Source organism: Cupressus sempervirens, chromosome 3, assembly GCF_028749045.1.
Source record: "Cupressus sempervirens isolate cs-2001-9-10 chromosome 3, ASM2874904v1, whole genome shotgun sequence".
NCBI classification, from domain to species: domain Eukaryota; kingdom Viridiplantae; phylum Streptophyta; class Pinopsida; order Cupressales; family Cupressaceae; genus Cupressus; species Cupressus sempervirens.
This window is the reverse complement of record NC_143120.1, coordinates 222,687,534-222,703,373: the sequence shown is the minus strand read 5'-3', so window position 1 is coordinate 222,703,373 and position 15,840 is coordinate 222,687,534. Positions and strand designations below refer to the sequence as shown.

The 15,840-nt window shown below is 39.3% G+C and overlaps 1 protein-coding gene across 3 annotated transcripts in view; it reads left to right on the top strand.

The window, feature by feature from the left end:
* The window catches only part of LOC149565637 (Aldolase superfamily protein), a 113,932-nt gene that overhangs the window by 35,512 nt on the left and 62,580 nt on the right, over positions 1-15,840 (top strand). The window lies entirely within an intron of this gene.

Below are 15,840 nucleotides of genomic sequence, written 5' to 3'. Positions count from 1 at the left end.
AATTGTCTTTAATATAATTTTTTCAATTATACAGATATGAAGACAATACTGAAAGACAATTTGAATTTTTTAAATCTGAGGATTTTTGGTGGTATGCTAAGTAATATTTCATATTTGAACCACATGATTAATTTGAATTCTGAATTTTGGAGAAATCCAGATTTTGACATTTTTGACTTGTTCAACTCTACCGAAATAATTTTCCTTTTAGCTTATTGGTCTGATGTACTAATTTTTTCGTATTTATCTTAAATTTTATTGTCAGTAATTATTGTGTTACGTAACAATTTTCCCTTAACCCTAGGATAAAAAGAAATAACCAGAAATAGGCTACAGGGAACTATACGGCTCCTCAAGTGCTAGGGGTTTGTGCCAATAATAGATATTCATCTGGTATTGCCTTTTTGGATATTGTGACATCAGATAAATCTTTATATTCTATTCAAATTTCCAATGGTCTCAGTTTATCATTTTTATAGAATTATGCAGTAATACTTCCATTGTTTCTGTCCAATAAAGTAACAATATCTTGCTTATGGCTTTATTTATCTACCTTAGAAGACTATTTACACCAGAAGACAAGAAAGTTGGGCTAAATTTTACCCCAGAAGACAATATGAATTTCATCGAGTATTGCATTCCCTTTATGATAGACAAATTGAAATAATCCTTGATTCAACATTGCTAATGGGGACTTTAAAATACGTATGTGCAAAATAGTTATGTGGTTTACATAAGATTTGTTTTGCTGTGTTGCAGGCTGGCAGGAGGGTCTTGTGGATTGAAATTAGTTTTTTTGTTGGTCAATAATTTAAAGGGCTGAAGGAAAGTACTAATGATTGGACTGAATAGGTATCTATAAAGATAGGGCTGCAGATCATTTATATTTAGTAACGTCTCTTATAGCCAACTTGTTTTATATTGTTACCATTAGGTTGTGATGCAACTTCTTGTGTTTGGTTGTTGAAGATTATGTAATCAATAACATTTTGTTGAAGATTATGTAATCAATAACAGTAAGTATTGTCATTTAAAAAGAAAGTCCATGTCAAAGAAGCTATGCTATTTTGGGCCCTTCTTATATTGAACAATTTTAAGGACACTACCTATATGAAAACCTACACTTATCTAGTATTTGTTATGATGGTTGCTTCTACTGTTATTATTTATGTTGCTACAATCTGGTAGTGCAGAATCAGTAGCAAATGTTGGAGTTTGTAGCTGCGATAGAAATCTTTATCTCTGGACATTAATTCCGTTATAGTCACCTTCAGCTGAAAAGGATGTTTATGATAATTATAATATTAAAGATAATGACATGTGTCATTCATCATGCTTTAAGGCATGGAAATATGAAGAGTGGTGTTTGTAATAAAGAGATATATTGTTGGGAATTTCAAGAGACCTTTCATTGTAAAGTGAAGAGTTTCTTGTCTTCTATATATCGCTTCAAGCAAAAGACATTGTACATTTGAATTTTTATTATCAATAAAATGATCTTTTGTTGTCTGGCTGGGTTTTTCCCTTCATTCTCGAAGTGTTTCCCCAGGGTATTTCTATGTATCTCTTGCATCATTTTTGGTTATTCATTGTTGCCGTGCATCGGGTTTTTGGGTTAAAATCCAACATGGTAGCAGAGCCTGGTTATATAACATCTTATAAGGAAGTGTTCCTTGTTTCAATATTGTGCTTTAGTTTGTATATTTGTGTTTGTGTCTTTAGTTCCTTAATATTGTCTGCATTAAATTATCTTTTGAACTTTATTTAATTTTTTTACCATCACTTCCTTGGAGTTGTATTATGTTTTTCTTTTGCTCAAATCCTGTGGTGACGTGCCTGACAGGTGGTTCTGAGCCTTCCATTTAAATCTCTCCTGGGCGGATGTGTCCAAATGATGCTTAGATTGATTATCCATTAGGAAGTTTTCTTTGATCTCTATCTCTAATTCTTACGTTGTCTCTCTATCAATTTTGCGTGTCTTCTATATCGGGCATCTGTATTGATAACATGTGGTGTAATGTTAAGTCTATTCATGCTTTATTTTAAGTCACGTGTGGTGAAAATCATACTAATAATTTTTTGATTTTGGTTGGGTATATAAACTCTAAGTAGGTCATTTTTTTCCGATCAAGTGAAACCGAAGCTTTCGCCTTGGTAATCATTGTCTGGAGTTTGTTATTTTTTGGGTTCTTGTGGTATTTGTCTTCCTCTGTTGTCAATGTTTACCCTTCATATGCTTTGTGTCAATATAATGTTTTGTCTTATTACATGTTGTTGATCGCTATTTTTTATTTCTATTTGGTATTAGTATCAATGACAATTTTTTATTTTGTTTTAAGTTTCCTCCGTGTTGGCAAGTTATCTTATCTTTTATTTATGCGCAATGACATTATTGTGCCCACCCTTTATTATTTTGGGTGGTGATTTTAGTCACCTTAATTATTCCTATGATTTAGCGCGCTGAGAAGAGACTTTTGTGGGCGTTAGCTTTTGTTTGATACTCTTCTCATATGAGCGTTTTAATTGTGTTGTGTTCTTCCTCAGTGATCAATATTTGATCTTTTTGGCATTTAACATCTTTTGGTCGTTAGGGAGTTTAATCATGTCTTCAAATAAAAATCATTATGAACAACGGAAAGGGTATTGATGGCAAAAGAGAAAGTGAGGGCCATGGGAGAAAGCTTTAGAATTAGAGATCAAACCCCGATGGGCACGACTCTATAGTGTCAATCATATCAACTCAACAAGACCTCACAGTGAATTACACATGTCCAGTTCTCCCACAACCAAAGTTGCACCAATTTAAGCCTGGAGAAGGTGTAGTTGGGCCGTGGAACAAATTGTGGGATCGTAGGGGATCCAAATTAAATTCTTACAACGATGAATTCTTCCAAAAAGGTTGAAACTTTCAGAATTGGGAATGTGTTTTGTTGGAATTGGGATTTTGCCTTGCTGCAACATACAAACTTGCAGAAGACGTAGCCTGAGTATTTATTAGGGATTTGAATGACATCTTCATCTCAATACTATTGTCAAGGAAATAAAGTGTTTGTTTCCCCACTTGCAGTGATAGGAGAAATAGCTCCTGCAATAGAGACATACACCAATCTCTCGTTGGGCTTAGATCATAGCTTGAGATAAGTATTACTGTTCTATGTTCTATTTTTTATCCATGTGATATTAATATCATATTTTTATAAGAAAATTTATATTGATTCTATGAGCTTTACAGTAGATGTAGAGGCACTATTCTCAATCTCTTTGTGTATGTGTGCTTGTCGAGACGAGACGACAAATAGATAAGTATTTATGGTTTATATGATATCATATATATATCAAAATTGCATCTTAAGGTTAGATCAATCCAAACTGTAGCTATAATCTTAACAGCAATCACTTCCTAGCTACAGTCGGATTGATTTAACCTTAAGATGCAATGTTGATATATATAATCTTAACAGCAATCACTTCCAAGCGATATAACCATAAATACTTATCTCTTTGTGGTCTCGTCTCAATAAGCACACATACACAAAGAGATTCAGAATAGTGCCTCTACATCTACTGTAAAACTCATATATATATATATAGATAATATTATAAATATATATAATACATTGTACATATATATTATTTTAATACATATGTTATATTGTTAAAATATATTAACTAATAATGATTAATCATAGAGACATGTCTCCTACTCTTATATTTATAAGAGATTGGGCTCTGCATTTGGAGCAAATCTATAACAATGACAATATAATTACATTTGCAGAAATGATCCATGTTACTTAACATGGTATTAGAGCCAAGTACAAACTGCAAATGCAAGTAAGAAGAGAACGATAAGAAAGGCATACTTGATATAAAAGGCAATTAAAAGGCAAAGAGGGTATCGACAATGGAAGAAAAGCTCTTTAATTCTTCCATGACATTGGTGCGGGATATTGGAGATATTGAGAGGTGGTCTTTGAGCACAGAGAATACATTAAATGATGGATTAATTCATGACTAAACTGGTTATAGGTTGGGAGCTATTATCATTTATCAGAAACTTCAGTAAAATGATTGGTGATATTACAAATATTATCACTGTGCAATGCCCTAAGCCTTGGCTATCATACCAAAAGCAACACGAACATTTCAGACAGTATCTGGTTATTTCCAACGTTGGAGTGTGCAAGAAAAAAAAAGTGATTTCGCCATTATTGTGAAAGAAGATTGCAGCGACTATAGACGTGTATAATGAGAGCTTGTCAAAGCTTCTGGAAATATCACGGTACAACATTTCATTTCTGTATGGGTGACTGAAAGCATTGGATATTGGGAGAAGATGCATAGAACCTTCAGGTGCATGGTATACAGTATTCACAATCTCAGACTTAAATATTAGTCTTATGTCTACACATTGCTATAGCAATGAGATAATTGTTGTGACTGTAGAGCTACATTGGATTGATGTCTAGATATTGAACATTTATGATGCAACCTCGTTTCATAATCTTTGCAATCCCAATTTATATAGCTGTAAGTCTCTAACAGCATGGTAGTGATTCCAAATGGGTATACCATTGGAAATACTAAGCAACTTTACTCCAGTTCCTGCCAACAAACCACTGCCAGAAATTCAAGCCAGAGAACAGAGCTTTTAGGAGCAGTGTTTAATAAAATTACAGCTAAGGAAAAGGGACATATTTTGAATATTAAATGCATCTAGGAAACCATCTATTGTGCTATTCAAACTTATACTTGAAGTTGCTGGCTTAAAAAAATAGAGAAAAAAAGAAAGGAAAAGAAAAAGAAACTCAGTCCAAATTTTGGTTTCAGAATTTGTGAATATGCACGTGGAATTTTTCGGACTTTGGTTACAGACATTCATCACAAGGGTTCCATATTAAAACCTTCTGTACTATACATCATTGCCAATTCATTCAAGAAATAAGAAAATGAAGGATAGTTGGAAAGTCACTATTGGAAGATAATAAAGGAGCTGTTACTTTCAATAGGCTATTAGGATGCAACAAGAACTTATGAAGGATCAATGATTGGTATAGAAGTAACTGTTGGCCTCCACGTCATCAACAATAGCAATTATAAAGACTACAAATAAATAAATAAATAAATTAAAAGCGTGATAACTATTATGGAAAGACTTACGTGGATAATAACGAAGGTCGATAAGAAATTGCCACAATCGGAAATATTATACTATCATGATCACCAACTCAAAACAAGAGGTCTTGTATTTCAAAGAACAAAATTTCATGTATCTCTAAGGTAGGCTAGAAGGGATAGATAGGATACAATATGAGAGAAGCCTATATAAATCCAGCCAAAAGACCATTTTGAGATGGGTAGGATCAATGTCCCTATAGTTGCCTTGAGGTTTGACCAAGATGGATCAAGCATAAAAAGACATGAGAATTATCATTATTATTTAGGCGGTTTCACCTATGGATATAATATGATTTTATATAGAGAGCATTGGGAGAACAAATAAAATCTCAGGGACCAATCAACTAGTGTTGGCATACTATGTTGTGAGATTGAACCACATATACCAAACAAGAGTAAGGTAAGGACTTGGATACCGACCTTGTAAGATGTGAACAAAGACTTTAGGAAGGTAGAGTAATAAGGCAGAGGGAGATTGAGATTTAAAGGGAGCTTGGCATTTCATTATGGGCAACCTTGAAAGAGAGGTAGCGAGATAGAGGATATGATTTAGTCAACCTTTGGTGACCTTGATCATATTGATTTAGAGGGAGTAAGCCATGTTGAGATGGCTTACCCAATGATCAATAACTTGTAGCAATCAAGAGGATTGTAATTCATGCATATACCTCGGAACTATGTGATTTTAATGCGCCTACCCCTTGTGTACATCATGAGAAAGTGGTGACTTCTAAATGATGTCACTGGTATTTGCATAAGTTACTGTAAGGAAATTTGAGTTGTTGTGAGACATAAGTGAAGTTTTTAAGAATTCATTTGGACCATCTAGGAGTCTCTCTTTGATGAATGAAACTTGACGTATGAGTTGTAATGTCATTCATGTGGCACAATCATATACTCAATCAAGATTTTGGCATATTGTGGATGAGTTTGTGCTCACTTCGACTGTTAAGCTAAATGAATGTTTGGACCTTCAATGGATAAAAAGACCAAGTTAGAACTTAGAAAGGAGTCATCATATTTGATACAAAATTGTTCAACAATATAAGAATAAGTGGAAATTTTACATTGTGGGGGAAATAACAGTCAATGTTCCATTCCCACTTTTAGAGGGGAGATGTTCCATTCTCAAATAATCTAAGAAGACAAATTTGAATCTTCATGTATAGATAAGAATTCTTATTTTTTACATTTATCTCTCTCTTATTTGTAATTTCTATACATACTATAAAGGTTATTTGCCTTGATCTTTTCCTTTATGTTTGAGATGTTCTTATAGGAAAAGAAAGTTGGTAGTTTGCACATGCTACCAGATATTGTGCAGAGTCAACCAAATGATAGTAGCTCCAAAGATCCTGATGATCAAGATGGATAAAATGAGGCGCTTGAAGCAAATATCTTTGATGATTAAGACTATGAGATTCTTCTACATTAAGAGGGAGTATAATACTTGTTCGAAGGCAATGCAAGAGCTTAGAAGATTGATACTTAGAGGCAGCCTAGAAATACATGTGTGCGATTGCATGATTTTGATGGGCCTACTCTTGAGTGCATCATGAGGAAGTATTGACGTAGCACTAGAAAATCAAAAGATTGAAATCAGATTCAGAGTGAGTTCGAGAGGTAGCCTTGGGTGAAGAGAGCTTTTGAGGAAGTAACTAGAGGACTTGACTTCCTAGGATCAATGTCTAGAGGGAGAATTTTGAGGTGCAAGCCTTTGCAAATGATATTTTCTCTATGAGGAGAAGTTCTAAGTACAATTTATTGTTATGTGTTCTTCTCTATGAGATAGAATTGAGGTGAAAGCCTTTGTACCACCCTTTGGCCTAGTTCATGGTGGTTACTATTTCACATATGATATGTAATGAAAAGTGACGATCTTTCATTGACATGTATAAACAAAAGGTAACCATTGTAAGGTAATGATCTTATAAATGGTAGACCTGTTATCATGACAGACTTCATTAAGTTGTCCCAGAGTGCTGGAAGTCATGATAACGAACAAAAGGTAACTATTGTAAGGTGACAACTTTATCAATAGTTGATCTATCTCCTAACACCAAAATGTGTTGGAGCAAGTGTTATCTTGGTTCTTTGGGCCGGATTTTGCCGGACACCTTGATAACCAACTTATCATGGTCCTTCGGGCTAGATTTTGCCGGGCACCTTGATAATCAACTCATCATGGTTCTTTGGGTCAAATTTTGCCGAACACTATGAAAATAAATTTGTTATGGTTCTTCAGGCTGGATCTTGCCGAACACCATAACTTAAATCTATCATAGACCACACTTAAGGTGGTATTCAAATCTTGTATTATAATTGCTTTAGTTCTCTCTTTGTTAAAGAGGGAGTCTTGAGAAATTTGGCCTCTTAGTGAATTGAAGCAAATTCCATATGTAATATATGTTAATATCTATATGTGTGTGTTGATGGATTTATGTTGATATCCATAAATATCACATTGAGATGATATATCTCCATATGCTTGAGAGCATATTGTGTTCCATAACAAATCCTCCCTAGCTAAGAGGGAGTGTTAAGATTATAGCTACAGTCGAATTGATATAATCTTAAGATGCAATGTTGATATATATATATATATATATATATATATATATTATAATAATAATAATATAATTTTACTACATATATATAATATTATAAATATATATTATATTATATTATATATAAAATATATTATACATATATATATTATATATAATACAAATGTTATACTGTGATCTATGTTAATATATATTGGCTAATAATGATGAATCATAGAGACATGTTGTTTACCATACAGATAAAATAAATGAACGCATACAGACAATGGACACGAACAGCAGAACTCAGATTATTATATTCGCATATCCCAGAACATACATTATGTTTCATAAGATAAGATGAATGATCAATGATAGAAGATGCTTTACAATGATCCCAGACGGGATATAAATACTATCCGCCGAACCTTCCCGAAGGAGTCCGTCGGCCATAGAATACAGAAACACCGATGACAATCATCCCATCGGCTACAGAAACATTGACGACAATCACCCCGTTGGCTACAAAAACACCGACGACAATCCAGTCGGCTGACACTATCCCCCCAAAAAGAAAAGTCGTCTCCTGATGACTAACAAAATTAGGAGACAACTTACAGACAACAAAAGAAATACTAGAGAGAAGGAGGAGGCGTCCCAGAAGAGTGCTGCCGATGACGCAACTCATACACCTGCTTTGTCCTGATGCGCAGATCTGTCTGAATCTGAGAGTTCACCTCTACGGCCTCCTTCAGTAGAAGGGCGGCATCCATAGCTTGTCTCCTGGTTAACTGCAACTTGTGCTCAGCGGCATCTTTATCTTGTACAGCTGCTTCAGCATCTCGGATAGCCGTGTCCTTACCCTGCACAATTGCTGCCATATCCCTCAATAGTGCTGCTCGCTCCGTTGCCCATGCTGCTTGCTGGTTGGCCAAGTCCGTGGCTAACTTCTCTCTTGCCTCTCTCTCAACTGCTAAAGATCCCTGAGTTGCAACATTGTCCGCTGCCCTGTCTGCCTCCGCGCGCCGCCAGGCATAGTAAACCTCCTTGTACAATCCCACAATCTCATGTGCCAGCTTCATTAGTGGGGTGTCACTGGGTCCCAACTTTGGCTCAGTAGCCCAATCTGCCAACATCTCAGCTGTCTCAACTGCCGGCCAACCTTTGTCCAGAAAACATGATTGAAATTGTTGTGGACAAATCCCACGAATATATGCTCGGATCAAATGCCACTCACTCCGCCGAGTCATAGCCTGAATTGCCACATCGTGTCCTTTCTTCAAAGCGGACTTCATAGTCCTAAGATAGTCTCTGCACCTATCCTCATCTGACCCGTAATCCTCCTTGGCAAATCCCTCCAACGACCATTTTGCATTACTATTCTCCTCCTCGTTAGCGACAAACATGCCCACATCCGGTGCCGCCAGCTCTGCTCTCGGCACAACCACGGCCTACGGCATTCCCTCCTCCGGAGGCTGACGCTCTGGTACTGTCGGTGATGTTCCTAGATGCCTGGGAGACTGAATGGACGAACCTCGCTTGGCAGGAGTGAGTCAGAACTGCTACCTCAAAAACATACTAACTCTATCCATCACCTCCGGTCACTGTTATTGTGCGGCCTCCATGTTCTCCTGTATTGGTTGGGCTAACTCGGTTGGCTCGATCTCTGCTAATAAGGATGACGAAACTGTGACAACTGCATCACAATCAATGACATCCAAACGAACTTGAGGCTCAGGCTTCGGTGCTGGCAACTGTGCTTTTTGTGAGGCTGCGACTGTAACGACATTTGCTTGTGAAACTTGCTCCGCTGGTACAACTGGGATCACCTTCACTATAGCCGTTGGCAATATATCGACGACTGTTCGCGGAACAACATCTGTCCTTGTCTGTGGGAGTACTTCTGTCGCTGTCCATGGGACAACCTCTGTCACTGTCGGGGGGGTCATCATGACCGGGGCATGACACTGGCCAAACGGGGGAATGACTGTCGTGCAGGTAGTCAAGTGCGCCGAAGTTGACAGCTGAGGAGGGGTAAAGAATGTGGATCCACTATCCGCAACCTCACCGCCAACTTTCGCCGAAGTGCAGTCCTCTTCCATGAACTTAGCTCCGTCATTCTCCGAAGTGTCCTCCTGTTCGCTATCTGTATCTCCGGACATGTCCAGTCCTCAGAGTACTCTCTTCTGGCCCGCTGCTGTTCCACCTGTATCCAAATGGTGCTAATAGAATATGGGAGGCTCCCCGTTTGCCAACTTGCCCCTCGAAGGAGCCTCAAAATCATCCAGTGTTATCTGACTAGTTGCAGCCTCCAGGAACAGCCCAATGGCATGGTGCGGCATAAAAAATGTTCGGTGCTGAAGCGTCATGAATTCCTCCATCCTGTCGGCAAGGATTGAGGCCCAATCATATATCATACCCTGCATGATGCCATTCATGAATACCACCTGTGGCAACGCTATATCTGAAGCCCGAGTAGCATCTATCAATCTGCTCTTGACGATGTCCATAATGCACCTCCAGTGACCCTCTCGAATAAAGTCCCTGCGAAGCCCTCTGCACTTTGACCCCTAAACTGCTGCGTCCCTCTCCATGGGTGTAAGATCTTGGCACACTAGATCTATCCAATGCTCCTTTTGTTCCCATGAGAGTTTGTGGTTCTTGATTTCCACTTTCTTACCGTCGGGGCCAGGAATGCCGAAAACCCTAGTGAAATCCCTAGGTTTAAACAACACTGTCATCTGATGCTTTTTGTACATGAATGTGCTTGTTCTGCTCCACGGGCTATATGTCTTTATCATTGTGCGCAATACTGATTCGAACAGTCGAATGGAGAAGATGGATGGCCCAATGTACCTGTGCCCGTATCAGAATCTGCTTAATCTGGTTTGCCTTCGGGGACTCCTGCCACCACCTCCGGCATTCGCTCCCATTAAGACCCTCGAACTGGACGGTGAGATAAGTGAGTTCCTCCCTGGTCTTCTGCTTCTTGCTACTGGAACCCGAGGGGCTTGCAACTCGAATCCCCGATGCCAAAACCCTTGAATTCTTTTCCATATTTGTCGTCAGCTAACTCTTCCACGGCTTCCGTTTGCCTGTCGATTCCATGCAATAATGGTTTATTCCTCCTTACATAAGTTTCCTTTGTCAAAGCACACCTTTCCCGTCGAAGGAATTTTGAATCTATGCGCTGCAACAACCAACAAGCTTTCTTTTGCACTTTGGGCTTTTCCTTTAATGTTCTCCCTTCGTGACCTCCTCGAGGCAAGGCTGAAGTCGAGCGCAGAGGAGAAATCTGCTGGAGGAGTACAGTGGAGATCCTACAGGCTGCTGCCCCCGCTCATCATCAAAAGACACTTTTTACAGAAGACTTGATCTGCAAATCGAACTCGTGACCTGCCAGTGCAGTATCGGCAACAAAAGTGCAGTATCGGCAACAAGCTTGTAATTTTGTTGCAAGAAGAGGCTTCCGTGCATGCCAAATTAAGACGCTGTGCTCAAGATTGGTGGACAATGGCGGAACAATTTTTGGAGAAGGAAAAATACACGCAGCGGGAAAGACCCCGCGGTTTGTCTTCGCCTAGGCAGAGATCTGGTGGAGCTTCTTCAAGCTACACAAACCCCTCAATGATGACACTTGAATCGGTTTACACATGGAAGAAACAAATGCCGTGGTTAATGAGAGGATGCTGCGGGAATACAGTGTTACATCCGCGGAAGAGTCTTTGACATCCAAAAGAAATCATTGATTGTAACCAGCGTTGTCATGGCACTGAGATTCAACTAGATAGCCTTCTGCTTGCAGAGCTTTGCCAAATCTTTCATAGTAGAGGCAGCGAAGCAAATTCAATCTCCAACCGATCGAATGTTCCAGCTCCTATCATGCCGTAACACACAAACTTCCTCGACTCCTGCTGATGAGGAAGTCGCACAACATGCGCCTTAGATGACGAACCAGACATGATGAATGCACCTGGGCCATCTTTTTGAATGTAGTGGTTTTAAAGCCACCTCGTGGGTTGCTTCTGTAGAAAGGTCCGGAGGAGAGTTGGCCACGGAGCACTCACCCGCGGAGATGTGCCCGCGGGCTATCTCCTGCGGAGAGTTGCCTGCAGACATGTGCCCGTGGGGCTTCTCCCGCGGAGAGTTGCCCGCGGCCTACTCAGCTTCTGTTTTTTTTTTTTTTTTCATCAATAATACAAAGGTAGCTTATTTTTATATCGACGCATCGTCGTTTAATGACGACGACGATGGAGGACTCATGCAAGCATTGGGCAACGACGATCGCAACAACACCTTTCTAGCTCGGTATATTTTCAATTTGGATCCGTTAACCACCTGAGGCACCTCCTGTCCGTCCAAGGTCGATAGTTTGATTGCTCCATTGTTGTCAACTTCTCAGATCTGGTATGGTCCGACCCATCGTACCTTGAACTTCCTTGGTTTTATTTCATTGCCACTGTCGTATCTCAATACTAATTGTCCCGGCTAGAATTTGCTACGTTTTAGATGCTTATCATGCTAGACCTTGCGTCTGTTCTATGTGAGTTCTGTCGTCCACTGCGCCAACAATCGCTTCTCCTCCAGCTTATTCAAAATATTTAGCCGCTCCCGTAAGCTTTCCTCATCATCTAGCTTGTTTTCCAATGCTATCCGTAGGCTCGGGATCATGAATTCCGCTGGGACTACCGCTTCCTGTCCAAACATTAACTGGAATGGTGTGTGCTCTGTCGTTACCTTGTACACCGTGCGGTAAGCCCACAGGACGCTGGGTAAGTTTTCCTCCTAGTCTGCACCTTCAACCGCGCAGGATTTGTAGATGATTGATACCAGGATTTTATTGGTACCTCGGCCTGTCCGTTTGCTCTTGGATAGTACGGTCTCGACAGTGAATGATAAATCTTGAATTCAGTGGTGAGCAGTTGAATGACATGATTAACAAAATGTCCTCCCCTATCACTTGTTAATTGCAATGGAATTCCATACCTGGTAATGATTTGTTCATAAATAAATTTCGCAGTGCTGACGGCCGAGTTATCTAGTAACGCACGTGCCTCCGCCCACTTGGTCAGGTACTCTGTTGCAACAATGATGTATCGGCACCGTCGAGTCTTGCTCACCCGCAGGGGTCCAATGAAATCTAATCCCCATCGCTCAAAAAGTTCCTACGCATGGGAGGGGTTAAGTGGCATGAAATCTCTCTTTAGCGGCCTCCCGGCCCGTTGGCAAGTGTCGCATCTGACGACCCATTCCCGCGCGTTGTTGTACACCGTCGGCCACCAGAGACTTGCGAGCAATATCTTCCGCACAGTGGTGTCGGGTCCCATGTGTCCGCCCGTGGGACCCTCATGTGCTTCTTTTAACACCCGCGGTATCTCCTCTTCAAACACACATCGCCGAAGAATATGATCCGACCCCATTTTATATAATAATTCGTTGATCAATTGAAAGGTACGGCTCCTGATTATCAACTTGCGCCTTTAACTTGGTGGCATCCCAGTGGGAAACTGTCCTATTGACAAGTACTCGCCGATACTCCTGTACCATTCCGGCAGTACCCCAATCTGAAACAGTTGCGCGTTAGGAAAGTCGTCATTCACACCCTTCGCTTGTTCCCCCGTTTTGATCCGTGATAGGTGGTCGGCGCTGACATGTTTCTTTCCCGACCGGACAATGATTTTGAAAGTAAATTCTTGCAACAGGAGTAGCCATTTGCTGATCCTCCCTTGGATGACAGGTTTATTAATCATGTACAACAGGGCCTGGTGATCAACATAGAACACAAACGACGTAGCGAGCAAATAATGACGGAATTTTTACACAACATCGATCATTCCCAGCACTTCTCTTTCAGTCTTGCTGTAGTTCTGCTTAGCCTTTGATAACAACCAACTGGCAGAGTATATCGGGTGATCCAGTCCGTGGTTACTTGTTTGTGCCAGGGTCACGCCGATCGCATAGTTGGAGGCATCCACATGAACATGAAACTCTTTATTCCAGTCCAGATACACCAAGATGGGTGCCGTAGCCAATCGTACCTTCAACCCTTCAAATGCCTCATCCTGGTCTTTGTCCCATCTAAATGATTCTTCCTTGCAGGTTAATCTGTCTAGTGGGTATGACACCTTGGCAATTTTTTTAATAAATCTCCTGTAATAACCTATATGCCCAAGAAAAGACTTTACCTCTATCACATTAGTGGATGGCTGCATTTCAAGAATGACTCTCACCTTGTCGGGGTCCGTCTTTAACCCTTCCTTACAGACAATGTGTCCGAGCAGTCTTCTGTGCGGAACCATGAATCTGCACTTCTTGGGATTCAACGCTAGCCGCGCTCTGCGACATCTCTCCATGCACTCACCAAGTGCTGCTAGGTGTCTGTCTTCTGTGCTGAATACTGACCAATCGTCCAGGAAGGCTTTGAAGTTTCCCACGGACATCCTGTTGAAGATATGCAGCATAATCCATTGGAATGTGGCCGATGCGTTACACAATCCAAATGACATCCGATTATACGGATAGACCTCGTCTTCAACGACAAATGTTGTCTTCAGTTTATCCTCCTCTATAGAGATCTGATTGTATCCGGAAAATTCGTCCATTAAGGAGTAGATTTCATGTTCGGCAACCTCCTCCAGAATGCTGTCTGTGAATGGAATCGGGAAGGGATCCTTGATGGTGAGTGCATTTAGGCATTTGAAATCGACACATATGCGGATCTGAGTAGTATCCTTCTTCAGTGAAATGACTATCGGAGATACCCATTCGTTGGTCTGCACCTTGAATATAATGCCAGCTTCCAGCATTCGGTTGATTTCCTCCGTAACTCGTGCTGCATAGTTCTTGTTCATTCGGTAGGGTCGCTTCCGTACAGGTACAGCTCCTTCCATCAGCGGGATGCGGTGCACACACAATTCCAACGGTACTCCCTTGAGGTCCTTGTATGTCCATGCAAACACATCCTTGTATTCCAGAAATATCTTGAATGCCGCGGCTTTGAGTACCGGATCCTAGTTATCTCCGACTAGTATGTTCTTCTCTTTTGCTTCGTCCCCCAAATTCATTGTTTGCAACGTAGCTTCATTATACTTGATTGTATTATAATTGCTTTAGTTCTCTCTTTGTTAAAGAGGGAGTTTTGAGAAATTTAGCCTCTTGGTGAATTGAAGCAAATTCCATATGTAATATATGTTAATATCTATATGTGTGTGTTGATGGATTTATGTTGATATCCATAAATATCACATTGTGATGATATATCTCCATATGCTTGAGAGCATATTGTGTTCCATAACAAATCCTCCCTAGCTAAGAGGGAGTGTTAAGATTATAGCTATAGTCGGATTGATATAATCGTAAGATGCAATGTTGATATATATATATATTATAATAATAATAATATAATTTTACTACATATATATAATATTATAAATATATATTATATTATATTATATATAAAATATTATAAATATATATTATATTATATTATATATAAAATATTATAAATATATATTATATTATATTATATATAAAATATTATAAATATATATTATATTATATTATATATAAAATATATTATACATATATATAATATATAATACAAATGTTATACTGTGATCTATATTGTTAATATATATTAGCTAATAATGAAGAATCATAGAGACATGTCTCCTCTTATATTTAAAAGAGATTGTGCTCTGCATTTGGAACACATCTATAACAATGGCCGTATAGATAGTTGGTTTTTTAATAACCTCTCTTCGATGCAGGACGCAACAAGAAAAGCAATGATTGAGAGTGAGATGTTTTAGCTTCAAAGGGAGGCTTCGTAATCAAGAGTGAGTGCTTATGGAATCCCCATCACTCTCATATATGCTTGTAATGCTTGTGGTATTTGTAAAATTTGAGACTTAAATGGAACTAAGTGTTGTTTTTGTTATGGCTATTTCTATTCTTGTGTGAATAAATAAGATTGTAAGAATCCACTATGCTAACTCTTTTGCTCTGGGAGTGAACATAATGTGGAAAGTGTACATGATGACATCACGTGGAGAGAATCCGTGATGGGAGTTCGATGTCATGTTGAGTAATACCATGACAGTTCACATGGAGAGAA